The 21,372-nt window shown below is 37.0% G+C and overlaps 1 pseudogene; it reads right to left on the bottom strand.

Moving 5' to 3' along the window:
• Positions 1–2,355: 2,355 nt before the first annotated feature.
• Positions 2,356–19,662, bottom strand: LOC132481745 (dynein light chain 1, cytoplasmic-like; annotated as a pseudogene).
• Between the last annotated feature and the right edge of the window lie 1,710 nt (positions 19,663–21,372).

Consider the following 21,372-nt stretch of genomic DNA (forward strand, 5'->3'; position numbering starts at 1 on the left):
AATGTATTCATTTATTCCTCCTTGCATTTATAGCAAATTAAATGTGTGTGTATGTGTACATCTCACAAATATAAGGTATATACTATACAGAGACATATATATAAGAACATATCATATTCCCAGATAGCTCTCAAAGAAAAGCAGATTCTTGGGTCAGCATGTGATGAGTGATATTTTAGATATAGTGAAGGTTTCTCAGAGGAGGAGACACTGATCAGGTGTCAGGTAGAAAAGTAGTGAGGTATCTTAGCAGATGGACAGGGGTTGTATGAGTGCTCCGGACAGAGACAACGTTATTAAGTACAAAGACCTTAGAATGGGAGTTGAAATGTTTTTTTGGAATTAAAAACTCAGGAGAATATAATCCTTTTAGAGAAAGAAGAATTTTTGGAACACTGAATCGGTCAGTTGGTCATTGAGGAGCTAGATTTCCTAATCAGTTTATTCATAGTCAAATCAGTCATTCAGCCAAATAAAAAAATATTGAGTGCTTCATATATTAGGTGTTGCATGAGACACAAAAGTTAAACACCAGTAACTCAGTGTGCACTCACAGTTTAACAGGGAAAGTAAGGAATAACCTCATGGAAAGTAATACAGTCGTGAGAAGTATTTTAATTACTGTCATCTTATTGCTTCCAGAAAAATTACATAGAACATCGTCATACTCTTTTCAATTTATTAATAATTTTAATAGCTTTAAAATTGTAACTATATTATATGTATATGTAAGCACTAATATTATATGTATTTTTACAAAATTGCTGACATTTACCAAAAGTTACTTGGATTCTTTCCAGTTTCTCTTGGTTTCTCGTCTCTCCAGCAGCAGCTCAGATTACCTTGACCTTTTCCTCAAAGCAAAAGAGAAAACAAAAATAAGACTAGCCCTTTTAAAAACAAACACACAAACAACAGCAAACTTTTAAAAATACCTTTAAAATAATTGTTTTGAGAAAAAGGGGAAAGAGTACAATTTCCCACAAAATTCGTGATGAGAGCTAGCAGCACAATTGTTAATGCCTAGATCTCTTGCCTTAATAAGGCTCTGGATCCTTACAGCCCTTTCTTCTAGTACATAATACAGATATCTCCCACTTAATATCAGTAATACATTCCTGAAATGAAAAGTTCTAAGCAGAAATGCTAAATTGGAGCTGATTTCCCATGTGTCTACACACATGTGTAGAGCAATGATCTCTGAAAGAAAGGAAACAAATGAAGTGAGGCCTATGATCACTCAGTGTAATACCTAGAGAGAGTTTTCAGACCAGAACACAGGGTGGTGAAAGTCAGGGTGAGCCCAGCAGTGTACCTGAGTTGAAGAGATGGACTTGGGAATTTGGGAACATCAGGGTAAGGAGTTCATAGGGCAGAGTAAAGGAGAAGAGAGAGTTGCAGTGAGACAAAGCTTTGAAGATCTGCAGAAAGACCAACCCCCCCCCTCCACTGAGTCTTCATCTGAGTATCAGAACATTCACGTGAGGAAGCTACCTGAAGCCAAGGGACGAATAACCTGAAAGAAGCAGGCAGAAAAATCTCCAGGCTTAAGTGGAACAGAAATTATTGGTGTTCTCACCAGCCTGAGTAGAAAAATTATAATATGCGAGGTATCAGGTAGACTATTCAGAAGGATATTGGCTCACTTAAGGGGCAAGATGAGACCTAGACCAAAGGCTTCTCTTGTCCTGCTTAACAAAGCTTAAAAGCAAATTTAAAAGGATCAAACCCTGAGGGAAAAAAATGAAGAAAACCTCACCAAGACTCATCATAATCAAATTGCTTAAAACCAGTGACAAAGAGGGGGGAACACATTTTGCAGAAAGAAACAAATATAAGAATTATGGCAGACTATTGTTTTGGAAATGGTATGAATCAGGAGACAGTGGAACAGTATCTTTAAAGTACTGAAAGAAAATAACATCAACCTTGAATGATATAGCCAGTAAAAATATTTCAGTAATAAAAATGAAATATTTATTCAAACATACAAAAAGCAAAATCATCACTAGCCAACATGCAATTTTATTTGTATTTATTTATTTATTTTAAAACACACATTTCTCTAACAGATGTATCTATTTTTTTTTTGAAAGGAATAGACTATGAGGAGGGAAAATATGTGGCAGAGAGTTAAGGAATAGAACATATATACAAATGTAAGTTGTTTTATTAATTGTTTTAGAACCACAACAAATTAGCACAGAGAATGCCTTGTATAAAACAGCACAAAAAATGTTCAAAGATAGAAGTGTTGCCTTAGGCAAGGCTGAAGATTTAAGTCTGGTGTTTGGAATTTAGGCTGTAGTCCTTGTTTTTGGATGTATCATTGGGTGTGTGGGACAGTCTGTGCTTTTAACCAGATTTGAACAGAAGAATGACCACTTGGCCCAGGTAGAAGTAGATGAGGTATTTGGTTTAATGTGTCATGTAATTACTGAAGTTCTTCCCCACGATTCAGTGCCAGGTGGGATTGTGATTCTTTTCAAACTCTTTTTTAATATAGGCTGCTATATCCGTCTGTATATTTCTCCAATGCCTGAGCAGCACTGTCCACCAAGTCCTGTTGCATTTCCTCTGACATAACAGCATTTTTAATCACAGCGTTTTGGTCGCAGTGATGTAGGGGCAGGCTGACTGCATCCAGTCTGCTGGGGTAGGGGCTGGCCAGACATACAATTTTATTTTTTTTTTTTAATTTTTTATTTTTTCTTTTTGCGGTATGTGGGCCTCTCACTGTTGTGGCCTCTCCCGTTGCGGAGCACAGGCTCCGGACGCGCAGGCCCAGCGGCCATGGCTCACGGGCCCAGCCGCTCCGCGGCATATGGGATCCTCCCAGACCGGGGCACGAACCCGTATCCCCTGCATCGGCAGGCGGACTCTCAACCACTGCGCCACCAGGGAGGCCCCAGACATACAATTTTAAAGGAAGATCTTTGGGTAAAAGGAAATGATACCACATAAAAATCTGCATCTATACAAAAGACCAAATAACACCAGAATTTGGGAATATGTGAATAAATACAAAATGGTGTTTTCTTATGTTCTAAATTACACTAAAAGATAATTGAATGCTTAAATAAAAAATAATAACAATGTATTGTGGTATTTACAACAGATGTAAAAATAAACTGTATGACAATAACACGGGCCAGGAGAAAGTAAATAAATTGTACTATTTAAAGGTTCTTCTACTACAGGTGAAGTGATATATTACTTGAGAGTAGAGTGTTATAAGTTATCTATACTAGAAACACCAAAGCAAAATTTCACCAAAGAAAGTATATGGATTGCGAATATGCACATGAATAGATACTAACATCATTAATCATTAGGGAAGCTTAAAATGACAACAAAATACCACCATATACTTATTTGAGTGGCTTAAATTAAAAAATAATAATAAACTGACAATATTAAATGCTGGCAAAGATGTGGAGAAACTGGAATTCTCATGTATCACTGTGGAAATGCAAAACGGTACAGCCACGTTGGAAAACAGTTTGGCAGTTTCTTATAAAGTTAAACATACACTTGCCACATGACGTAGAAACTTCACTCTTAGATATTTACCTAAGTGAAATGATTATATTTCCAGAAGCTTTACTCATAATGCCAAAATTTGGAAATGATGAAAATGTCCTTCAGCTGATTAATGGATAGACAGTGTGGTGTGTGCATACAATGGGATACTACTCAGCAATACAAATGAATGATATTTGTAAGAACACGGATAAATGTCAAATGCATGTTGGCAAGTGAAAGAAACCAGACCCCAAAATCTACACACTATATTGATCCATTTGTATAACATTCTGGGAAAGATAAAACTCTAGGGACAGAAACTGATGGGTGATTGCCAGTGGCTGGGGGTGTGGGAGGTAATGAATCCAAAAGAACAAAAAACAATCAAACAAAAAAATTGAAGCCCAAGAATTCCTATCTTGAACCTAGGCTTGCTCAGTTCCAAAGCTCCTGTGCTCTTGATAATAATCCAGCGATCGATAACATGTTCCAGGTTAATTAAAGGGAGAGAAGTATGAGAGTGCCTACTCATTACGCATATGAGTATTTCTCATACTCAGTAACTCATATTCTAAAACACCACTATTCTTGTATTACTTGCTTTGTTCTCCAAGTGTGCTGCCCCGAGCAACAACGTCAGCAGCACCTGGGAACTTGTTAGAAATACAAATTCTCAGGCTCTATTCCCAGACCTGCTGATTCAGAAACTGAATGAAGTTTCTGTGGGTGGGGGTGGATTCAGTAATCTGTGTTTTAACCAGCCCTCCAGATGATTCTGATGTGCACTAAAGCTTGAGAACTACAGATCTACATTAACTCATTAGTTCTCATTACTTCAAACAATAAATGCGTATTAGTTGAGCTACTTTCAGTTAATCTGCTTTGGAACACTACTCATCTGTGAAGTCCCTTATGAAATACCAGCTTTGTGAAACCTCCCATTCCTCCCTGCCCCTCCACAATACATTGTTTATACCTTTATTAAACATGCATTTCCTTTCACCTTGTATTATATTTCATTGCTGACATGTCTGTAACCTTCACTAGAATGCCAGTTCCATGGGGCATGGATTCTCATATTTCAGGACTTACAAAACTCATTGCCAGTATAATTTGAGTAAGGGCAAATCCAGCTGGTCATAAAGGTTAAAATAATTGGGAAGTATCAGTTTCCAAGGTACATAATGTTTCAGACTTGGTTCAAGTAAATCATTTACATTTAGTAGTCATCACCTTTTCAAACTCATAAAAATGAGGGTGGGGGTATGGCAGCCATGAAAATGTTGCTCACAAATCTCCTACTGTGGGGCATAATTGATCAATAGCCTCAGCTGTTGAGCTCTGAATCCATCACAGCACTTCCCACAGGTTGCTTCTAGCCAATGATTCCTGCAAGGTATAGGACTTCTCTAACGAGCAACTTTGGCTCAAGGACTCCCCATCAACCATACTGAAACTTTCTTAAAACTGTACTTCAGTCTAAGACTTTTCCTACCCAACCTTCCTTCCATCTGTCTTCCACAGGGGTCCAAATTGCATAGTGGTCTGATAAACTTCTTTCAGTACCCTTCCCCCTTTCCATAGCCATTTCTCCCAATAAATCTCTGCGTCATTTAATCCTGTCTTAGTGTTTACTTCTCACAGAATCTGAACCAACATTGGGGATATCATGTCTAGTTTGAGTTCCATGAGTAGTTTTGTTTCACATAAGCAATTATTTTGTTTTTAATGCGTGGACAATGTTACCTGGGTAAATGGCCACTTCCCCCTTGCAGACTGGCTACTAGAAAGCTGAGAAGAATAGGATGCCTCTATTTTTTGAGCTAATCATTTTTTCTTTAAAATTTGGGTACACTTGTAATTAAAAGTTTAAATTTTAAAAAATTTTGAATTTAATTGTATAGATCTTTTAACCTACATGAAATAATTTCTGAAAAAAAGCCAGGGTAAAAATAACCCAAGTAATGGTCAAATAATAAGGGGTGGGGTCAGGATTGCCATGTTCAACCAGTCCCATATGCTGTGTACTTCATGGCTTGAACTGGATGCTTATTGTGAATGGTGCCACCTGTAGTTGTGTGTTGGTCCTGGGTGGTATGCTCAAAGATGGAAAGAACATGCTAATGGAAAACCCAGACAGTGACATGGAGAGGTCCAGTCAAGAAGATAATATGGGTAACAATATATAGCTGGGTAATAATAACCTTACTGGAATATCAGAGGTAGGGTTTCACTCCTCAAAGTTAAGCTATAGAGCTCTTTATATTCCTGGAATAGAGACCCCACAATGGAGAAAATTTAGAAGCCCTAAGTACTAATAAGAACTCTTTAGGGCAAAAGCAACAGATCAATTTGTAACAAACTGGCTTAAATCAAAAAGTTAATCTAATAAACCATGTAATCACACTGTACAAAAACCAACAACAACCAAAAAAACACAGCCACAGCTTTAGGTAAGACTCTAACTTTGTCTTGTTAGGGAGGAAAAACTTTTCCTCTACTCTTTCGGGTTCTGAACCTGTGGCCCTTCGAATTAAACTAATAAAAGACAGATTAACAGGAGAAAAGGCACACAATTTTTATTAATATTTACATGCACAGGAGTTTAGAGAAAAGAAGTGAAACTCAAAGAAGCAGTTGGACTTGGGGGCTTATATACCTTTTAACAAAGGAAAGAGGGTTAGGCTTCAAGGGGTGATAAATTATGGGAATGTAAGAAATATATGGGGGAAATAACGGAAGATAAAGGCTATTTTTGTAAGGTCTGTTTATGCAAACTCATCTTGGTGTCAACCCCAGTCTTTGATGATGAGAGTTCCTCTTGTCTCCCTGGTACTGGGGCTGGAAGAGGGAGCACTATCCTCAAAGGGAAATTCATACCTAGCTTTTAGGAAGATAAGGAAAGGGGAGAGAACTCTTCCTGTGTTGACTCTCAGTTGCCTTCAGCTCAAAATAATCCTGATGTCAAAGTGGCATACTTGGGGGCCGAATATTCTGATTGCCTTCAGTTTCAAACATTGTGAAAGGGACCTTGTAGAATGTACATTTGTCATTTGTCATTTTTGGCTGCTCAGAAAATGAAGAGCTTCTGTTTAATTTTACAGAAGTGGTTTTCGGTGCATTCAGCCCACCCAGTATAGCTGGTTTCTCTGTTTTGGTCAGTTCCTCGTCCTTAGTCTTTGGACCAATAAAGCTGCCAGCACCTCCTGGGGCTACATGTTTCCTCCTTCAGGTTCAGCAGCATACATGTCTGATTTTCCAGAGTCACATGAATGAATGAATGAATAAACACACTGTTTTTCTATTCTTATAGTTTTGGATCAATTTGAGATAATTTACTAATAGCTAAATGTGAGTTATTAATTTAAAATATAATAGTAGTAGATTTTAGGTTTTAATTAAAATGGGGTTAATAATGAATTATCATTATAAAATAAAATCTTTAAGGGTCAGAGGAACATGTTGTTTCTAAACTTGGAAAATGGACCATGAACACAGATGAGTTATAAGGCCCCAGCTATCTAAAGTAATTCATTTCAGCGTTAGGGTTTTCATGCAACACAGTTCATTAGGAAAATAAAATATCTCAAACACCCTGTGTTTCTATTGACATTAGTAGAAGTTGCTTGCATACATCAGGTGTTGACTATTGTCCAGAAGTACTGAAATAATACTTAAAAATGTCGCTTTCAGTATGAAACATTGATTATTGAAGCATTTTATTTTTCCTGTGTGTTAAACATGGAAGTAGAACGGCCAGTGAATGAATGTTGAATTGGCAGGAAACAAAGTGTTATATTCTTGAATTCCTTTATGCTAAGGAAAAAATTACTTGAGTCTTCTGTGTCTCAGCTTTCTCCTGTCTTAATAGAATCTATTTCATAGGGTTGGTTTAGAAGAAAACATATATTCAGTACAGTGACTGGCATAGCTCCTGACGCTGATGAAAGATGACTATCAACACAACTTTTTAAGCGTGATTCTTTAAAATTATCATGCATTCCTTGGTCAGGTATTAGGAGCTAATCATTAGATGTTGATGGTTTCATTAAAAAGATAAATCAGATTGCTTGTTAAGTCATTCCAAAAATATGTATTGTGCTCTTTTGAATATTAAGCACTGTGCTAGATCCAGCAGAAGACTGAGTAAAAATATCTGTCCTCAGTCAGCTCATGGTTTGGTCAGGAGGTAAAAATAATTTAAAATTAATGTTAAAAAAACAAACAAAAAACCCCTGAACTCCTTGATAGAACAGATTGGTGGCTGCCAGAATGGGGGTGGGAGTCTGGCAAAATGGGTAAAAGTGGTCAAAAACTACAAACTTCCAGTTATAAAATAAATACATCTGGGTATGTAATGTACAGCATGGTGACTATAGTTAACAACACAGTATTGCATATTTGAAAGTTGCCAAGAGGGTAGATCTTAAAATTTCTTATCACAAGAAAAATAAATAAATTTGTAACCTTGTGGTGATGGATATTAAGTAGACTTATTGTGGTGATCATTTCACAATATATACATATATCAAATCATTATGTTGTACGTTTGAAACTAATATGTTATATGTCATTTACATTTCCACTTAAAAATCAGTGTTAAACAAAGATAATAAAATTATATACTGAACTCTTCTTAAGGGACCAGAGTGGTAACAAACTAGCAATGTCAGTATATCTACTGTACTAATAATAAAAGCTAACATTCATTTACTGCTTATTATGAGATAGGTACTGTTCCAAGCTCTTTTTATATATTAACTTATTTAATCCTTACAACAACCTGATGAAATTGATGCCATTATTTTCCTTACTTTCCAGTTAAGGAAACTGAGGTACAGAAAGGTTAAATAACCTTCCTAAGGTTATTCAACTAGTACGAGGCAAGATAAACCAACCCCAGCCATCTGATTTCAGAGTCTGAGCCCTTAAGCTCAAGGTTGTAATGCCACTCTGAGACATCCAAGGTGCCTTTGCAGAGGAAGTAATATAATAATTGAAGCTGGAAGGATGTGCAGGATTGAGCCAGGCAGATTTGGGTGAAAGACACTTCGGTGAGAGGGAGTAGCATGTGTATTGGCAGATAGAACAGGTTATATCCAGGCTACTTACAAGTAATTTACTATGTAGCCCAGGTCATTTATGAAGAAACCAGAGGTGGGGAGACTAGTTAGGAAGTTACAGTCCAGGTGAGAGATAATGAGGGACCAGGCTATGTTGGTGCTAGGTGGAATGGAGTACCTGTTACGTGCTAAATTCTGTAGGGAATACAAAAATGAATGGGACATAACCTTGTCCTCAAAGGGTTTATACTCATGTGGGAAGAGAGATGGTTCATATTAGACTGTAAATTTTACTGGAAACACAAGCTTTGACAAGATGAGAGGGAAAATTGACCTTCACAAGTAGAGAGAAAAAATGAGAATTTTCACATTGATAAGTATAGAATAATTTTAAGGATAAAACGTGATTTCCATGACTACACAATCAGAAATAACCAGCTTTGAGGTAGTTGCCAGAAAAATATTCCAAGGATTATTTATGGGTTCAAAGTTAAATTTGTCAGTAATATAATTCTTTTAAGAAAGGAGGGATGAAAATGGGATGTGTACACTGAAGCAGAGGCTCTAAAAACAGTAAGCTTTCCTCCCACAGCTGTCAGCAGTGGTCAAGTGTTATGAGAATACTATGTCTGCTTTGGGACTTTGAAATCAGTATCAGTAACTTGGAGAGGGTACAGAATGTGATAAAGGGTTTAGGAAATAGGAGAGCCAAACAAAGGATAAAGGGATTCTGACTATTCTGAACACACTGACCTGTGCAAGCATGCCAAGAGCAGCCCCACATCTAGAAAAGACACAGGCTCTATTTAAAAAGACATGGACTTACATTTTAAAAGTTTCAGCTAGTTTAACTGGAAATCGCTTTGAATGTATGTACTTCTTTGATGCTCTGAAATTTCCTGGAAAATTAAATACAATATGCATTTTAATGAAGCGCCATACGTGTTAAAGACTGAAGGGGTTGGGCATCAAGGAAATTAGAATTTTCTTTAATATCATTATCTCAGCCCACTTGAACACATCTAGGATTTTATATCACTGTTAAAACACTTTGAAACAAATTAACATTTACTAAAGAAACTTTATGATTTCATTTAGAAAATTCTGACATGGCAAATTTCATGTTACACTAGCAATCAGATATATTTACTCATAAAAGGTTTTTTTTTTAATTAATTTATTTATTTATTTTTGGCTGTGTTGGGTCTTTGTTTCTGTGCGAGGGCTTTCTCTAGTTGCGGCAAGTAGGGGCCACTCCTCATCGCGGTGCCCGGGCCTCTCACTATCGCGGCCTCTCTTGTTGCGGAGCACAGGCTCCAGACGCGCAGGCTCAGTAATTGTGGCTCACGGGGCTAGTTGCTCCACGGCATGTGGGATCTTCCCAGACCAGGGCTCGAACCCGTGTCCCCTACATCGGCAGGCAGATTCTCAACCACTGCGCCACCAGGGAAGCCCATAAAAGTTTAATTCATTAAAATTATTCCATACATATACATTCATATATATAAATCATAGACATATGATCTTGATTAATAAACGTTTGGTAATGTATTTAGTATACTTTTGTAAAGTGCTTATTGTGTGTTAGGCAGTTTTCAAGGTGTTTGGGATTCATCAGTGAACAAAACAGGCAAAATGTGCTGCCTTCCTAGAGTTTACATTCTACTGGAGTAAGGAAGATGGTGAAAAACAAACATAATAAATGAATAAATGTTCTAGTATGTTAAAGCTGATGAGTACTGTAGAAAAAGGAAACCGAAGCAGAAGAAGGTTAGGGAAATCAGGAGGGCTGGAGGTGCTGAGAACAAGGTGCAGAATTAAATAGAGTGGTCAGAGTAGCATCCTTGGGGAAGTGAGAATTGAGCAAAAGCTCGAGAGGAAGAAGACAGCCATGGGAAAGATAAACAATACTCTGGTGGAAGAATGTTCTAGGCAAAGGAAATGGCTAGTACAAAGGCCCTTAGAGAAGAGGGTGCCTTATGTGTTTGTGACAGCAAAGAAGCCGATGTGGCTGGGGCAGAGTGAACGGGGGAGAAAAATGAAGAGAAGATCAGAGAAATGGAGGATGCAGACCATGTAGGGCATCCTAGGCCATTGTAAACTTTGACTTTTGACTCTGAATAAAATGGAGTTACTAGAGGGTTTTGACTAGAGGAGTGACATGGTCTAACTTCTATTTAAAATATCACTGGTGGACTTCCCTGGTTGTGCAGTGGTTAAGAATGCGCCTGCCAATGCAGGGGACACAGGTTCTAGCCCTGGTCCGGAAGACTGCACATGCCGCGGAGCAACTAAGCCCATGCACCACAGCTACTGAGCTTGCGCTCTAAAGCCCACGAGCCACAACTCCTGAGCCCGTGTGCCACAACTACTGAAGCCCACGCACCTAGAGCCAGTGCTCTGCAACAAGAGAAGCCACCGCAATGAGAAGCCGGCACACCTCAACTAGAGGAAGCCCGCGCAGCAACAAAGACCCAATTCAGCCAAAAATAAGTAAATAAATAAATAAATATATTTTTAAAAAAGAAAAAAAAAAGAAGAGACTGTGGAAAATAAAAAGGCATAAAACATCACTGGCCACAGTGTTGAGAAGAGACTGTAAGGAGGAAAGGATAAAAACAGAAGATCAGTTAGGAGATTGTACTGCAATAATCCAGGCAAGAGAGGATGGTTCCACAGTTGTAGCAGTGGAGGTGGTGAAAAGTGGCTGAAATTGAATAAATGGAAAAAGCAATTTCTATATTTTAGTTTAGTTTTGTTTTCAGTTTTCCACTATAGACCTTAATGGAGTTTTCTGAGGTCTTCAAAATGCTGTCAGAAAATATTTATTTAGTCCCCACTTTTTATCATAGTTTCATAGCAGACACTGAAAGATATGAAATAGGTAACAGATGCCTATCCTAGCCTTAGAAGTGTCTGCACTATAATTCTAAATAGTTTACTATCAATTTAGAGGATAGATGAATATGTGGGAAATTTGACTGTGACCCCACCAGGGATAATTTAGCTGTTCTGATTGGTAGAAAGGAATCACCTTTTTAGCTCAATGCTCCAAAACTGTCCTTGAAGTTATTCACTGTGGAAGGAAGACATCTTTCTATCAAGTTTGAAAAATAGCATTGGTCTGTGCTGCCTCAAAAATGTAATTGCTGGTTGCATGTGCTATTTAAATTTAAGTGAAAATTGTTTAAAATTAAATCAAAACTGAAATTTAGTTCCTCAGTCATAATAGCCACATTTCAGGTGCTTCATAGCCACATGTGGTCAGTGGTTACTGTATTGGAGAGAACAGATTTATAACTATTCCATCATCCCATAAAGTTCTATTGGGTAGCACTGCCTAGGTGCTTGTAAGGAAAATTATATACCAGATGTTCCTGGTATCCCTCTTTCTAGATTCAATCAGTTTGGATAACTACAAAAAAAGGAATAGGAAAGAAAACACAAACTTTGTATCCCTTATGTATTCTAATGAAATACCACCCCTGTATTTTTCCCGTTTCTTTTGCATTTGTCTTTCATGGCTTTTTTCTTTTTCCTTTTTCTTTTTTGTCTTGAATTTCTTGGTGCTATCTATATTTTCCACCACCTAGAATTAGAAATCAATTCTTTTGTTTCAAATGTGAATTCCCCACCCCCAATTTATAAGATGCTACTTTATATAACAAAAGAATTGATTTCTGAAAGCACTATTCAGACATTAGCAAAGCCAGCAATTGTAATTATCATTCAAATCAATGTCCCTATGAGCATTAACAGGCAATGCTAAGACTTAGTCTTATTTTTAGAGTCTTCCATATTCCTCTACTCTATGATTTTTAATCAGTCCTATATGATAGCAGGCATCTTTCTTTGCTTCTTACGTTTCAGCTTGCTTTCTTATCCTTTTTGTGCAGTGCTGCTTATTTAGACTTCTTTCTAACTGAAGCGGCAAGTGTGGATTTATTCAACTTACACGATGATTTATTTTCTTGGGGAACAAAGAATAAATATTATATATTAAATTAATGATTCTAACATGAGCCTGCTTAGGTAATTCAGGTAATTTCTACTTACCATCTCCTCTTGGGGCCAGGCTAATTTGAAGTAGGCTAGAAAGCTAGCCTTGGGATTTGATAATTTTCCTCTTCACTTAGGTCCACCTCCTCCCCCACTTTCCCGTGCTCTGCTCTGCTTTATGTCACAGACCAAAGAGGGATGATTCCCCAGATCCCTGCCAAATTGGTTCTTTTGGGGCTTCACCAATGGCTGGGGACTGGAGGTAAGAAGCCAAGTTATGTCTTCCTCTCTCTCCTTCCTGAGGTATCTTTATCACTGTCCATAGTAACTCTGGTTGCATCTCCCACAAGGCAGCGCTTTCCTCTGCAGTACCAGCTCCAACCTTGCAGCTCATTTTATGAGTTCAGCTCCTGCCAGGTGGGCACTCCTCCACTTTTCCAGATTCTCCTTGGCAGCTAGCTGTGCTGCCCCTCAAACGGGCCCTCCTTCAAGTTTCTAGCACCTGTAAAAGAACTCAGACCCTGGGCTCTGGTAACATCAGCTCCTGCTATAGTCCTTCCAGCGTAGTAATTGCAGCAGTTTTTTGTATTTGATAATCTCTGGGCTATCTGCCCTCTCCCTGTTGTTTTTTCAGCTCTTCTAACAATTTGAGACTAGCTTCTCATGTAAAACTCCCTTTGTTGAACTACCTGACATGCCTTCTCTTTTCCTAATTGTACTATGACTGATAAACCCCAATACCATGGTATCTAAAAGTAGCAGGTAGGCACAAAAACAAATGATCTCAGGGTCAGAACTGTGCTTGAAATCCAAACATTCCAATTTCTGATTGTGTCACTAAAGAAGATACACACTTTGAGTTTCAATATCCTTACCTGTAAAGTTTGGAAAATAATTCCAATTCCATTTGTTGATCACAAATACTGAATGAGATTATTTAAGTGAGTACTCTTAGAAAATATATAGCAGGAGATACACAATGAAATGATTGTAAAATGTTTTCATCCTTCATTTAGGAAACAACTTCACTGTTGTAACTTTAGCTCTTAGATCTTTATCTAATTAGCAGACCTCAAACAAGATTGATCTGAAAGGAAATTTAATCCTTTCAGATTCATATGTGTTTAAATCTGCATTACTATTTTTCTTAGAGGTTGTGTGAGGGGTATATTCTTGCTATTTAAAAAGACTGACTAATTCATCAAAAAATAAATCATACTCAGGCTGTTGTGCAATCTTTTACACTAAAATATATATTCTGGGGTTCCTGAGTTTTTCTGTTCTTGAAGAGCAATGGGAGAAATCTGTCCACAATTTTATTAAACGCTCCTTTCCTATTGTCCCCAAGACATCCATTTCTGGTAGCCCAAAACTAAGTGGTGTGAAATGTAAACAATATTATGAGCAAAATCTTCCAGCAATGAGCACAATTTGCAGACACCAGTCACTGAGGCCTACCTCTTGTCATTGGCAGATACATTTCTAACTTCCTTGTTTCAGGCATAAGTGTTCCCCTATAATTAGAGCAATTCCGAATATTAGAGGATTATGTTTTAACCAACTACTTTACATTTTAATCACATTTTATTATGAACTATAATATATATTGAGGAAACTGTACAAAGCAGGCATTTACAACTCAATCCTTTCTCATATAATGAACTTCTGTTCAATGATCCTCAAGATCAAGGAATAAATAAAGCCATCAACCTAAAAACCTCATTCAGACTCTGTCATAATCACTACAACTCTCTTCCAAAGAGAATCTGAATTTTATGGTAGTTATTTTCTGCTTTTCTCTATAGCTTTACCTCCTTAGAATGTGTCCTTAAACAGTATGATTTATGTGTACCTGATCTTTTACGTTACTTGGAGTAATGTAGAAGTGTTCTACATTTCTCTTCTCAGCATTGTGTTTATGGGAAACATACATGTAGTTCTAATTCATCCATGTTTATCTTTCATAATATTTCATTGTTTGACTTATCATAATTTATCCATTTTACTTTTCAATGAGTTTGAGATTATTTTCAGTTTGAGATATTACAAATAATGATGCTAAGCATATTTTTGTATATGTTGCTTGCTATATATGTGCCTACACTTTTAGGTAGAGATGTGAGAGTAGAATTGCTGAGTCATAAGGCAAGAATATCTTCAATTTTGGTAGATAATATCAAACTGTATTTCAGAGTACTTTAAACAATTTATATTCTTATCAGTACCTTAATAGAATTCCCATTGCCTACATCCTTGACAATATCGGGTATTTGTGTGTGTGTGTGTGTGCGCTCATGTGCATGTTTCTTAAATTTTAGTGGCATCTCATAATTTTAATTCGCACTCTGTTGATTACTAATGAACTGAGCGTATTTTATATGTTTATAGACTTCTTGGACATCCTTTTCTGGGGAAGGGAAGTTTAAAGGTCTGGCTCAATTTTATCCCCTATTTTCTGTTGGGTTGTCAGGCTTTTTCTTGTTGATTTTTAGTTCTTTATTTTTTCAAGAAGCCAGTTCTGTATCAGCTGTATGTTTTATAAGTGTCTTATACTGCTACATCTCCTTTGCCATTCTTATGATGGCATATTTTGATAAACAACAGTGAAGTAAAAGGTTGACTAAATGAACTACATTAAAATTAGGAACTTTTAGGGCCTCCCTGGTGGCGCAGTGGTTGGGAGTCCGCCTGCCGATGCAGGGGATACGGGTTCGTGCCCCGGTCTGGGAGGATCCCATATGCCGCGGAGCGGCTGGGCCCCTGAGCCATGGCCGCTGGGCCTGCGCATCCAGAGCCTGTGCTCCGCAACGGGAGAGGCCACAACAGTGAGAGGCCCGCATACCGCAAAAAGAAAAAAAAAAAAAAAAATTAGGAACTTTTATTGTCTCAAAAAAATGAATTGGTCAAAAATTCTCACAAAATATTAGCAAATCAAATCCAACAGCATATTAAAAGCATTATTCACCATGACCAAGTAGGATTCATCCCAGGAATGCAAGGGTGGTTCAACATAAGAAAATTAATCAGTGTAATTCATCACATTAATAGAACCGGGGGAAAAACACATGATCATCTCAACTGATGTAGAAAGGTCATTTGATAAAAATCTAACAGGCTTTCATGATAAAAACTCTGAGAAAAGTAGGACTAGAGGGAAAATTTCTTAACATGATAAAGTTTATTTATGAAAAATCCATCATACTCAATGGTGAATAACTAAAAGCTTTCCCTCTAAGATCAGGAATGAGACATGGATTCCTGCTTTCACTGCTGCTAGTTAACATTTTTCTGGAAATTCTAGTCAGAGCTAGTAGACAAGAAAAATAAGTAAAAGGCCTCCAAACTGGGAAGAAAGAGGTAAAACTATCTCTATTTGCAGATTACATGATCCTATTTAGAAAGTCCCAAAGAATCCACAAGAAAGCTACTAGAGCTAATAAATGAATTCAACAAAGGTGTGGGGTACAGGAACAACATATGAAAATCAGCTTTGTTTCTATACACCAGCAGCAAGCAATCTGAAAAGGAAATTATGGAAGCAGTTCTATTTACAGTAGCATCTAAGAGAATTAAATACTTAGGAATAAATATACTAAGGAGGTGAAAGACCTGTACACTGAAAACTACAAAACATTGCTGAAACAAAATAAAGATCTAAATAAATGGAAAGATATCCCATGGTTACAGCTAGGAAGACCAGCATTATAAGATAATAATACTACCTAAAACCATCTACAGATTACATGCATTTCTATCAAATTTCTAACAGCCTTTTTCACAGAAATGGAAAAGCTGAACCTCAAATTCATATGGAATTGCAAAGGGCACTGAATACCCAAAACAATCATGAAAAAGAATGAAGTTGGAGCACTCACACTTCTCGACTTTGAAACTTACTACAAACCTACAGTAATTAAAACAATATGGTACTGGCCTAAGGGAAGATATATAGACCAATGGAAAAGAATAGATAGCCCAGAAGTAAGCCCTCATATATATGGTCAATTGATTTTTGACAAGCGTGCCAAAACCATGCAACAGAGAAAGGACAGTCATTACAAGAAATGGTGCTGGGAAAACTAGATATTCACATCCAAAAGAATGAAGTCGCACCTTTACCTTACACCATATACAAAAATTAACTGAAAATGAATCAAAAACATAAACAAGAGCTAAAACTACAGAAAATCCTGACTTAGAATTTTTTGACTTTACGATGTTATAAAAATGATACTCATTCAGTAGAAACTATACTTCCGATTTTGAATTTTCATCTTTTTCTGGGCTAGTAATATGTGGTACCATACACGTTGCTGGGTAGAAGCAACAAGCTGAAGCTACCAGTCAGCCACAACATCCTGAGGGTAAACAACCAATATACTTACAACCATTCTGTACCCATACAAACATTCTATTTTTTACTTTCAGTACAATATTCAATAAATTACATGAGATATTCAGTACTTTATTATAAAATAGCTTTTGTGTTAGATGATTTTGCCCAACGGTAGGCTAATGTAAGTGTTCTGGGCACGTTTAAGTTAGGCCAGGCTAAGCTATGATGTTCAGTAGGTTTAGGTGTATTAAATGCATCTTCAACTTACAATATTTTAAATTTACAATGGTTTTATTGGGATATAACCCCACCATAAGTCGAAAAAGATCTGTATAAGATTCTTGTAAGAAAACATCAAGGAAAACCATGACATAGGATCTGTCTGTTGATTCCATGAATTTGACACCAAAAGCACAGGCAACAAAAGAAAAAAATATATATATATAGGACTTCATCAAAATTAAGAACTTTGTGCATCAAAGGACACTATCGAGAAAGTAAAAAGACAACCTACAGAATGGAAGAAATTGTAAGTCATTCATTTCATAAGGGATTAATATCCAGAATATATAAAGAACTCCTACAACTCAAGAACAACAAAAATAAACAACCCAATTAAAAAATGGGAAAAAGACTTGAATAGACAGTTTGCTAAAGAAGATATACACATGCCCAATAAGTACACGAAAATATGCTCAACATCATTAGTCATTAGTGAAATATAAATCAAAACCACAATGAGATAACGTGTCATGCATACTAGAATGGCTATAATTTTTTTAATGGAAAATAACATCTGTTGGTGAGGATCTTGAGAAATTGAAACCCTAGTGCATTGCTGGTGGGAAAGTAAAATGGTGAAGCTGCTGTGGAAAAAGGTTTGGCATTTCCTCAAAATATTAATCATAGAACTACCATATAACCCAGCAATTCCACTCCTAGGTATGCATCCAAATACTTTAAAGCACAGACACAAACAGACATTTGTACACCAATGTTCATAGCAGCATTTTTCACAATAGTCAAAAGGAGCAAACAACCCAAGTGTCCATCAACAGATGAGTGCATAAACAAAATGTTGTATATAAAATGGAATATTATTCAGCCATTAAAAAGAATGAAATTTCTCTACAAATAAAAAATGCTGGAGAGGGTATGGAGAAAAGGAAACCCTCCTACACTGTTGGTGGGAATGTAAATTGGTGCAGCCACTGGAAAACAGTATGGAGGTTCCTCAAAAAACTAAAAATAGAGTTGCCATATGATCCAGCAATCCCACTTTTGGATGTATATCTGGACAAAACTATAATTCAAAGATACATGCACTCTTATGTTCATAGCAGCACTATTTACAATAGCCAAGACATGGTCGCAACTTAAATGTCCATTGACAGATGAATGGATAAAGAAGATGTGGTATATATATACAATGAGATACTACTCAGCCATAAAAAAGAATGAAATAATGTCATTTGCAGCAACATGGATGGACCTAGAGATTATCATACTAAGTGAAGTAAGAAAGAGAAAGACAAATACCATATGACATCACTTATATGTGGAATCTAAAATATGACACAAATGAACGTATATACAAAATGGAAACAGACTCACAGACATAGAGAACAGACCTGTGGTTGCCAAGGGGGAGGGGTGGTGGGGGAGAAATGCATTGGGAGTTTGGGATTAGCAGAGGCAAGCTATATATATAGGATGGATACACAACAAGGTCTTACTGTATAGCACAGGCAAGTATATTCAGTATCCTGTGATAAACTATAATGGAAAAGAATATGAAAAAGTATATATATATATATATATATATATATATATATATATAATATATATATATATATATAAAAGACTGAATCACTTTGCTGTACACCAGAAAGTAACACAACATTGTAAATCAACTATACTTCAATGAAAAATAAATGAAAAAAAAGAATGAAATTTCAATATATGCTACAACATGGATGTACCTTGGAAACATTATGGTGAGTGCAAGACTATTCACTTAGACCTATGTGTAGAGGTCTGCCCCTCTGGCATTATGGTTATGAGGTGGAGGGGGCTTAGGGCAGAGGCCAGCTGATCTCCACTGGTTGGGTCAACTTAACCACCTGGTTTTTCACTGTCTTTCTAGTGCTGGATGCTCCCTTATGGGCATGAAAATGAGAAAAAGATCTGCCTACTTCATGACCACCCCAATAGATACATTCATATGCTTATTTCTCAGACCTCCTTGACCATGATCTTCCATTTATGCTCCTTCCAGGCAGCTGTCCAACCAGCCAACATATTCAACACTACACAGGATTCTACACATATTCTAACCTCAGGCTGCTTATTCCTTCACATCAAGTTGACCAAATACACTGTTTAAAGCTATGTCCATTGGGAGGGTTTCCCCTCACCAATGTCTTTAAGGCCCACCCTGGAGTGAGGCTATAATGTAATCTAGTAGTAGTAGCTAACTTTCAGCTTACACCAACATATTGAGCCAACTCATCTGTGAACCAGGCCTATAGGGGATCCCCCATAATGCCATTGGAGAAGTCCTTAGAGCAGCAGCAGTAGGTATAAAATAGGTCTGTGCTACCTATTTGAGTACCTTTCTTGACTGTCCCAGGCCCATTTTGAATATACAACTTTTATCATTTGATGAATTCCTGCTATGCCCTCTTCTGCAATTTTATGACTTGGTGGATCAGACAGTACCTGGTAGTGAAGAATCATTGTTGCCTCTATGATGAAAGGGGTTTGTAGTATTATCACCTTGGACCTGCGTTATGTTCTGCAGAATAGCCACATGATTGGAGTCTCTTGGAATTATGTCGTGACAGAGAGCAGATGAATATATACTGCTCCAAGTGAAAGCGAATCAATTCTCCTCCTTCTTGATGGAGTTAAAATGAATGTATCTGATGTATCAGTAGCCACATGCAAAGTCCAGGGGCCATGTTGATCTGTACTGGTAAATATAGCATATTAGACAATATAACCAATGAAACTTTGATTAGGATTACTATTTCTTGAAGTTTACAGTAGTCTGATATCTGTCATATTATTGATACCTCCATTTTTTTGCATGGAACAGGCTGATGACCCTGCTTCCTTTAATTATTTGAGCACGACTCTAATCTCTTCTTGTCCACTTGGGCTGTGTTATTACTTTTGAATTGCAATTTTTTCTGGATGAGACCATTTCAGGCACTTAGACTTGACCTTTACTACCATCATGACTCTTAAAATGAGTGTTCTGATAAGTTCTGTGTTCACCTAATTTATTCACTCAGGGACTGGTGAAATAACCACAAAGCTGTTACATAGACCCACTGGATCCGCTGTGAAATGGTCTTGGGCCAGAATGCCATCTATGATCTGGCCTCTGTAGCCTCCACTCTAACAAGGGGGTCATAATGTTGTTTTTGAACTGTGTTATTGGTATAAGCTCATACCCTGTATCCAACAGCCTTTGTTCTGAGTATTCTCCTTTCCTCAGTGTATGTAAGGGTAAATGGCCATAGAAGTCTCCTTATGCAATACCTAGGAAAATAGCTACTGTATATACTTACTGTGATATGTCCTCCCCTTCAAACACTGGGCTCTGGGTCTAAAATCTGTCTCAGTTTTGGTAACTGGGCAAAGGATTAGGATTTTGCATTGCAGCAGCTGACCAGCCTCTTGCTCTCCTGATTTTGCCTTTTTGGGGGCAATCATTTAAGTGTTACTTTAGACGTTATACATTTTTTTAACCTTAAATGCTTCACAGTGTCTTTCCTAAGAACAGGAGTCTTATTTTACCCAACTGTAGTACAATTATCAAACCACAAAATTTAATATTGATTCATTACTATTACCTAATCCAGAGTTCATATTCGAATTTCATCAACCTCCCTAATAATGTCCTTTATAGCTCTTTTTTTTTTCTTTCCTAGTTCAAGATTCAAGATTTAAATCAGGGATCACATACTACATTTCATTTTCATGTCTCAGTTCCTCAGCGTTTTGTTTTTGTTTCTTTCATGGCTTTGAAATTTTTGAAGAGTACAGGCCAGTTATTTTGTAGAACGATCCTCATTTTAGATTTGCCAAACTTTTCTTATGATTAGATTGATATTATACATCAATGTGATGGCAGGAACATCACAGAAGTGCTTTTGTGTCCTTCTCAGTACTTCATATCAAGAAGTACATGATTTCTGCTCATCCTGTCATTGATGGTGATGTGAACATCGCTCATTTGGTTAAAGTGGTATCTGCAAGGTTTCCCACTGCTAAGATAACATTTTCCCCTTTGCAATTAGTAAATAATGTACGCAGATTCTTTGAGACTATGTAAATATAGTTTTCCTCATCAAACTTTTACCCACTATTATTAATATCTGTGTTTGATTCTTGCTTGAATCAATTATTACTAAAATAATGATTTTCTAATCTGGTCAT

Source organism: Mesoplodon densirostris, chromosome X, assembly GCF_025265405.1.
Source record: "Mesoplodon densirostris isolate mMesDen1 chromosome X, mMesDen1 primary haplotype, whole genome shotgun sequence".
Lineage (NCBI taxonomy): Eukaryota > Metazoa > Chordata > Mammalia > Artiodactyla > Ziphiidae > Mesoplodon > Mesoplodon densirostris.